Source organism: Penaeus chinensis, chromosome 7 (genome assembly GCF_019202785.1).
Source record: "Penaeus chinensis breed Huanghai No. 1 chromosome 7, ASM1920278v2, whole genome shotgun sequence".
NCBI lineage: Eukaryota > Metazoa > Arthropoda > Malacostraca > Decapoda > Penaeidae > Penaeus > Penaeus chinensis.
In genome coordinates this window covers 18,309,722-18,318,640 of record NC_061825.1, presented here as the reverse complement: position 1 = coordinate 18,318,640, position 8,919 = coordinate 18,309,722, and positions in this window count along the sequence as shown.

Below are 8,919 nucleotides of genomic sequence, written 5' to 3'. Positions count from 1 at the left end.
GGGGGAAGAGAGAGGGGGGCAGGGGGGGGAGGAAGAGAAAAGGGGAAGAGAAGAAGAGGTAAAACTGAGAAAGAGAGGGGCATGGAGACGGGAAAAGGGGAAAAAGGGGAAATGAAAGAAGAAAGGGAGGAGAGAGAGAGAGGGGAAGAGGAAAAGAGAGAGAGGGGAGAGAGTAGCCACACAGATTGAAAGAGGGAAATTACACGAAAAAAGCCCACACACACGGGTCAGAGGCAGATAGACGCTTGGGGAGAACGGGATTTTTTTTTCGAGAACGGGAGGAATAGGGAGACAGGGCGGAGGATTTGATCCCCCAAGTTCCCCCACTAAAACCCTGCGACGGCCCAAAGTTTGGGATGCCAAAAGGGTGTTCTCTTGGGTACCGAAATTTTTTCTCCTCTGCTTTTTTTGGGGCACAGTCCCCCGCCCCTCCCTTTTTAAAGGGGTGTCACACCCCTCCTCCCTATCCCCTAACTCACCCAAACTAGTCCAAAAACGCCTCCCCCCCCCCTCCCCCATCCGTGAAAAACCCCCCTCTCCCCCCCCCCCCCTTTTTCAGGGGGCCCCCAAACCCCCCTTTTTCCCCCCCCCCCCCCTCCCCTCCCCTCTCTCCCCCAAGGGTCCCGCTTCTTTCCCCCCCCTCCCCCCCAAACCCCCCCCCCCCCCTCCCCCCCCTTCATCCCCTTCATATCATCCACGACCCCCTCCCCCCCCCCCCCCCCCCCCACCGCCCCCCACTCCCCCCATTGGGGGTCGTCTAACAGCCCTCCCTCCCCTTCCCCCCCCACCCCCCCACCCACCCCCCCCCCCCCTTTTATTTCCTTGCACCCCTGTGTAAAATGTGAAAAAACTTTGGGTAGAATGGAGCGTTGCAATATTTTTTAAGGGAAATATACGGGAAGGGTGATTTTGCATAAACTGCCGAATCACTCGTATCAAGAAGCGTGCAATTTCAATGTACTTTTTTCTCAGTTTGTTGTTTTGTTTTGGTTCATTTATCATCCATTTCTTTGATTTTTTTTTTTCCGTTTTTTACTGAAAGGGTTAACTTGGGGGAAAAAAAGGGATATTTTTGAGAGTAGATATTTTAAATAGATTAGATAGATAGATAGATAAAAAGGAGATGGGAAGAAAGAAGATAGAAGTAGATAAAGAGGGATAGAGAGATTTATATAAAAAAAGATAGATAATGATTTAAAATAGATGATAGATAGATAGGAAAAAAAAAAGCCAGAAAAGATAGATATAAAGTTTAAAGGAGGGGAGGAGCGAGAGAAAAAGAAAAAGGAGAGAAGAGAGAAGAGAGAGAGAAAGAGAGAGAGAAAGAAGACAAACGGCAGATAAATAACACACAAGGGAAAGAGAAAAGGGGGAATCTTGAATGAAAATCTCTTACGTTAATAGACAGACAAGAGAAAGGGATGGAAATATTGAAAAAGGGTCCGTGAAAAAAGAAGGGGGGTGTTTGGGGAAGCAGAAAACCAGGGGAACGCGAGAAGAGGAGGCAAAGGAAGCCCTTTAAATAATGGGGAGAAATGTATGGGGGAAATTAGTGTTGTGTGTGTGGGGGTTTGTGTGGTAAAATAATAGATAGAAAATTTGTTTGGTTTGATATAGATATAGATATAAAAATAATTAGATTAGTTTAAGTTTGTGTTTTATGTATTTTTAGGTAATGTATATAAAATTTTAGATTTTTAAAAAAAAATAGTATAGATAAAAAATTTTAGATGGGTTATATTATTTTAAAATTAAATATGTATATTATATTAATATATATATATTTTAAAAATTTTGTATATATAATGGGGTGGGGGGGCGTGTGTGTATGTGTGTGTGGTGTATTTTGGGGTTTGGGGTTTTGTGTGTGTTGTATATATATGAAATAATATAAAATTTATATTAATATTTATATATTTGCAAAAACCCAATTTTTTATCAAATCATTTGCGTATGTTGTTTTTTTATTTAAAATTGTTACCCAAAGGTTTTCCTGATCTTACACACTTTTTTCCTTTTCTTTTCAAACTCCCTCTTGTTTCAATTTTTTCCTCGTTTTTCCCCTTTTGCCCCTTGGCCCGGTTCTTATTTTTTTTCTTGTTCTTTTTTCTTTTTTCTTATTCTTTTTCTTTTTCTGTTTTGTTCTTTTTTCTTGGTCTTGTTTTTGTTCTTGTTTTTGGGTTTTTTTTTTATTCTTTAACTTGTTTTTAAACTTTTTGTTGTTCTTTTTTTAAACTTTTTCTTGTTCTTCACTTTGGGTCTTTTATTGTTATTTTTTTTATTGTTAATTTACCCCTTTTCTTGCTCTTTATTTTGGCTTTTTTTTTTTATTTTTTCTTATTTTTTTTCTTGCTCTCATTCTTGCTTTTTCTTGATCTTTTCCTGCTCTACCGTGGTTGCTGTTTGTTGGCAAATGTTGTTGTTTTGTTGTTTTTTTATCATCAAAGAATAGTAATTGTGTACAACACTATCATCATATATAATAAAAATGCAATACTTATTACGGGTTTTTAATACTTTAAAATCTTTACCATATTACTATTATTTTTTACATTTTTATTTTTATTACTGTTATTACAAATTTTATTTTTATTACCATTTTTATTATTATTTTTTCTTTTTATTATTTTTTTATTTATTACTATTATTTCAAAATTTTATTTTTAAAATTTTTCATCACATTGTTTCGCATTATCGTATCATTATTTAAAATTATCCTATCATTATTTTTTATCATTAAAAAATTTTTCATTAATTTTTTTATTAATTTTCATTTATACTTATTTTTGCGATTTTATCATACCATTATTTACATCCCTTTTTTTTAAATTTACATTATCATTTTTTTTTATTATCATTATCTTTCTCTCATTATTTTACATTTATCAAAATAATAAGAACATTTTTATCACGATGACAGGTAGATTCTTTTTACATTAAAATTATTGTTTCATTTTTTTCTAACTTTTTTTTATTAAAAATTTATTGTCATTACACCATCATTATTTTTTCGTAACCCTTAAAAACCACATAAATTATAACCTTACACCATTTCTGTTTTTTACATTAATATTATATTTCATATTACTATTGTTCATTATCACATCATCATCAACTTTATTTTATTATCCTTATTTTCATTTAAATTTTTAAAATCATTGTTATTTTTATTACCATTATTATTTTTTATTTCAAATATTATTATTTTTATCATTATTATTATTATTATTATTATTATATTATATATAAAAAATATTATTATTTTTTCAATTTAATATAACATTATTTTCATTTAATTACACTTTTATATCACATTTTTATTTTTGATTGTTAAAAATTTTTAAACAAAAGTATCATCATCTCATTTTTTTTATAATCATTCTGAATATTTGATTAATATCAAACCAATCACTATCGTCATTATATCATTATGATATGATCATTAAATTTTATTATACCCCCATCTTTATTTTCATTGCGTTGCTGTTGTTATTATAATTTAAAAATTTCACACCTATTTTTGTTATCATTAAAATTATCATTATTAATTTTTTTTATACTAGTATTATTATATTATTGTTAATTTGTTGTTTTGTTTGTTATTTTATCTCCTTTGTTATCTTTTATCATTTTTTTTTTTGTTATCTTTACTATTATTTTCCCTCATTACAAAAAAACACGTATTTTTTATTAAAGTTATTTTATTTTTTTTATCCCTTTCTATTAGCACTTTGCACCATCATTTCATTCTAAAAAACATGATCATCACCATTACTATTATTGATACTATTACCATTATTGTTATCAATATTACTATCATTAATATATTAATACTACTACCAATATTATCTTCATTTTGTGTACCATTATCACTGATTTTTAAAATTCTTTTTATCTCTCCGTGCTGGCGTGCGTGGGCGAGATACTACAATCTTTCACATAAAAGTACAATCATAAAACGTCCGGTTTTGCAAATGGACCCAACCCTCAACTTCATCCCCTTTTATTTAAAATCCTGATCAGGAAAGAACGAACTTTGTCACTATTTTTTTACTTTTAACATTCCTACTTATTTAAAAGTCTCCCCTTCCCTTTTTCTCTTCGTAGATTTTATAAGTTGAACAAGTCCAATTATCTAAAATTAACAAAGTCTCCCCCACGAAACCAAACAGAACGAGGAAGAAAACGAGGAAAAAATTTCTTCCCACCCCCTCCTTTATTTTTTTTCTCTCTTTTTTTTCTTTTCTCTCTCTTTTCTCTCTCTCTTCCCTCTTTCCCCCCCCCGCCCCCCTTTCTCTCTTTCTCTTTCTTTTTCCCCTCCTTTTTTCCCCCTCCAATTTTTTTTCCCCTCTCTCTTTTTTCCTTTTTCTCTCGCTCTCCCTCTCTCTCCTCTCCCTTTTCTTTTTTTTTCCCCCCTCTCCCCTTTTCCCTTTCCCTCTTTCTCCTCTCATTTTTTTTCCCCCCCCTCCTCTTACTTTTTCGCCCCTCTCCCCCCTCCTCCCTCTCTCTCTCTCTCTCTCTCCTCTCTCTCTCTCCTTCCCCTTTTCTCTCCCCCCTCTCTCCCCCTCCCCCTCTCCTCCCCCCCCCTTTCCTTTCCCCCCCCTCCCTCTTCTCCTCCTCCTTCCCCTCCCCTCTCTCTCTCTCCCTTTTCTCTCTCTCCATTATCCTGCACCTTATCTTGTATAAACGAAAGAGGCTCGAACGAGGGGAGAGGTACCACACACGACTGAAATTTCCATATAAACAGGACATTCACAATTTCCCCCCCTTGGGTAAGAGTATCAGAGGAATAGGAAAGGGGGGAAGGAAGAGGACGAGGAGGGAGAGGAGGAGGAAGAAGGGTGGTGGAGGGAAGGTGGGAGAGAGGAGAGAAGGAGGGGAGGAGGGGAGAGGGATGATGGAGGAAAAGGGAAGGAGAGAGGGGGCAATGGGTGTTTGGAAGGGAGGTGGATGGGGGAGAGGGAAGGGGGGAAAGGGAAGGTGTTTGGAAGGGGGTAAGGAAATGGGGGGTAGAGGGAAGGGGGGGGGGAAGGAGATGGGGGGGAAAAAAGAAAAAGAGGGGGGGGGAGAAGGGGGGTGGGGAAACAGGGAGGGGGGATCCTCCCCCTTCCTCCCTCATTTCTTCTTTCTTCCTCCTCATTCTCATCCTCTTCCTGTTTCATCTCATCTCCTTTCTCCTTCTTCTCCGCTTTCTTCTCCGTCCTCATCTTTGTCCTTCTCTTCCACTCCAGTTCTCCATCTTCTCCTACCTTTCCTTCTTCTCCTCCTCTTCCTTCTTCTCATCCTCTCCCTTCCTCCTACTTCCTCCTACTTCTTTCTCCCCTTCCTCCTCCTTTTTTCTCCTCCTCCTCCACCTCCTCTTCGTTTTTCTTCCCCTTTTTCTCCTCTTCCCTCATTCTCTATCTCTTCCACCTTCCTCCCTCCACATCTCTACATTGCTCCTCCTTCCTCTCCTCCATTTTTCTCTTCCTCCTCCTTTCTTTTTCCTTTTTCTCCTTCTCTTCCACCCCTCTTCATTTTTCTTCTCCCTCTTCTTCTATTCCTCTCCTCTCTTCATTTCCCTCCATCCTTCTTTTACGTCACTCTTCATTCTCCATCCTCCAAGATTCTCACCATCATCATCCTCCATTCTCTTGCTCCATCCTCCATCCTCCACGTTTAACCCTTCCCCTCTATCCTCTCCTCCTCTTCGTCTTCTCCTTCTTCCTCCTCCTACTTCCTCATCCTTTTCTATACCCTAACCTCCATCCTTCTTTTGAATCATCTCTCTCCTCTTCTATCGTTCGCCTCCTTCTTCGCCCTCCTAATCTTCCTCCTCTTCTATTCCCCCTCTCTCCCTTTCCTCCTCCTACTCCTCCTCCTCTTCCCCTTCTTCTATCTCTTTCATCTCCTTCTTCCACCTTCATCCTCCTCCACATTTTCTCCAACATCCTACATCCTCTTCCGTCCTCTTCTCTCTTCTTCTGCTTCTCCCTCATTCGCTTGTAGCTCCTCCTCCTTCTCCTTCTCCTCCATCCCCCATCTACTTACTCCATCCTTCTTTGCCTTCCTTTAACCTCCAACATCCTCTTCCTCCTCCATCGTCTTTCTCCATCCTCAGTGGTTCATCTTCCTTCCTTTTCCCCAACCTCATCCATCCATTCTCCATTCTACCAAAACATGAAAAAAAAATCTATCTATATATCTATCTATCTATATAAAACATCACAACATCATTCCAACGGCTTCCTCGCAAAAGTCAACGCAACCACAACCATTTGGAGTAGATAGAGCAATTCTTTAATAAAACCGTGTGAGGTAAATTCTTGTTAATCTATCAAGTAGAAAATTCAAAGAGTACACATGTAGACCCATCTGTACAAAAGAATTAGACGTATTACTACACCTAAATTACATAAAGAGAAAAATCCCTTTTTTTGCCCATTATTAAAATAAAAAATCGTTCATAAATTCATACATGGAGATTATTCTCATTGGCTATTACCTCTGCAAACAATCGTCAGCATAACGGGTATCCACACAAGGCATCCACGACGGGCAACCACACAAGACATCCCCCCCGGGAAATCCACAATAAACACCCCAACGGCCCCCCACACAAGGAAAATCCACGAAGGCCAACCCAAAAGGCCCATAAAAAAACGGGGCACCACCCCAAAAAATCCACAAGGGGCATCCACAAAAGGGAAACCAGGGACACCAATCCAAAAAAGGCATCACAACAGGCACCCCCGCACAAACTCCACAACGGCATCCACACAAGGCTTTCCACGACGAGGCCATCCAACAAAAAACCACAACGGCACCCAAAAACAAAACTTTCCAAAAACCGCACCCACAAAAGGGCCCATCCCGAAAACCATCCACACAAGGCATCTACAACAGGCATCCGCACAAGACATCCACAACGGGCATCCACACAAGGCATCCACGACGGCCATCCACACAAGACATCCACAACACGCAAAAAGATCACATAAGGAAACAGGGGCGAGATATATGCAAATCTGTGGACCGATGATCAGAAATAATCTTTAATCTGGACGCTTTCAGGACAAAATTCAAAGAGCCCCAACCCGGGGTTTTTTAAAAACACGGTTTTTTTCTTTATTTTTTCTTTTTTTCTTTTTTTCTTTCATTTTTTTTATTTTTTTTACCCTTTTTCACGAGGGTAATACTTCCACATATGTAATGGATGCTGTTTTTTCTCTCCGAATCACTGAAAGGCCTACTCGTAAAAAACCCGGGTTTCCCTCCTTTTCCATCCCTCCCTACCTACTCCTCCTCCTCCTCCTCCCCCCTCCCCCCCCCTTCCTTTCCTCCTCCTCCTCCTCCCCCCCCTCCTCCCCTTTCTTCTCCCCTCCTCCTCCTCCTCCTCCCCCTCCCCTCCCTCCTCCTTTTTCCTCCACCTCCTTTCCCCCTCCTCCCCTCCCCTTTCCCCCCTCCACCCCCTTTCCCTTCCTTCCCCCTCCTTCCTCCCCCCCTCCCCCCCTTTCCCTTCCCCCCCCCTCCTCCTCCTCCTCCTCCTTCACTTTCCCCTTTCCCCCTCCCCTCCTCCCCTCCTCCTCCTCCTCCTCCTTTTTCCTTCTCCTCCTCCTCCCCTCCTCCTCCCCCCCATCTCCCCCCCGATCCCCTCTTGGCAGGGGGTCTTTTTTCGGGCCAAATTCCCGAAATCTCGAAGCCCCGGCCAAGATTTGTCAGAGGGTTTTTGGCAAAGGGTGGGGGGGGGGGCGTTTTTGGTTTCTAGAGGGGGAAGAGAGGAAGGGGGGAAAGGGGGGGGGGGAAAGGGGGGAGGGGGGGGAAAGGGGGAAAGGGGGCAAAGGGGAAAAAGGGGAATGGACAAGGGGAAAAAGGGGAAGGGGGAAGGGGGAAAGGGGGAAAGGGCGAAGGGGGGGGGAAAGGGGGAAAGGGAAAAGGGGATAAAAAAGGAAGGGAGGAAAGGAAAGGGGGAAAAAAAGAATGAGGGAGGGAAAGGAGAAAAAAAGGGAAGGTGAAAGGAGAAGGAAAAGGGGAGGGGAGTGAAGGGGGAAGGATGAAAAGGGAAAGGGAAAAGGGGTGGGGGGAAAAGGAAACAAAAGGGAGGAGAGGAGAGGGGGGAAAGGGTTAAAAGGGGGAAAGAAAAAGATTTTGGACGATGAAGGGGAAAAAAGGGAAAAAGGGGGTGAAAGGGGGAAAGGGGAGAAAGGAAAAAAGAGGAGGAGAGGAAAAGATAAGTTTTTAAAAGGGGAAAAGATAAGGCAGGGGGGGTATATATATCTGTGTATGTATGTATATGTATATGTATATACATATAAATATATATATACATATACATACATATATACATACATGTATATACATATATATATGCACACACACACACACATACACACACACATACATATATATATATATATATATATATATATATATATATAGTATATATATATATATATATATATATATATATACATATATATATATGTAAAGATACATATATGTACATATATGTGTGTGTGTGTGTGTGTGTGTGTCTGTATGTATGTGTGTGTGTCTATCTAATCTATCTATCTATTTATCTATCTATTTATTTTCTCTCTCTCTCTCTCTCATATATATATATATATATATATATACATATATGTACATATATATACATAAATACACACACACACACACACATACACACACACACACACACACACATATGTATGTATACACATACATATATACAGATAGATGTGTATGTTTGTTCATATATATGTCAACACGTATGTGTATGTTTTTCATCTGCCTTTGTGTTGTGTGCATTACTGTAAATATAGATACTGGACACACAAAGTGGATAAAGGACACTCTAAAAAAACCAAATGCTTTCTTGCGTGCGCAGAGGGACAGGGAGACGAGGGGGAAAGCAAAATAAAGCTAATCATAACTCCA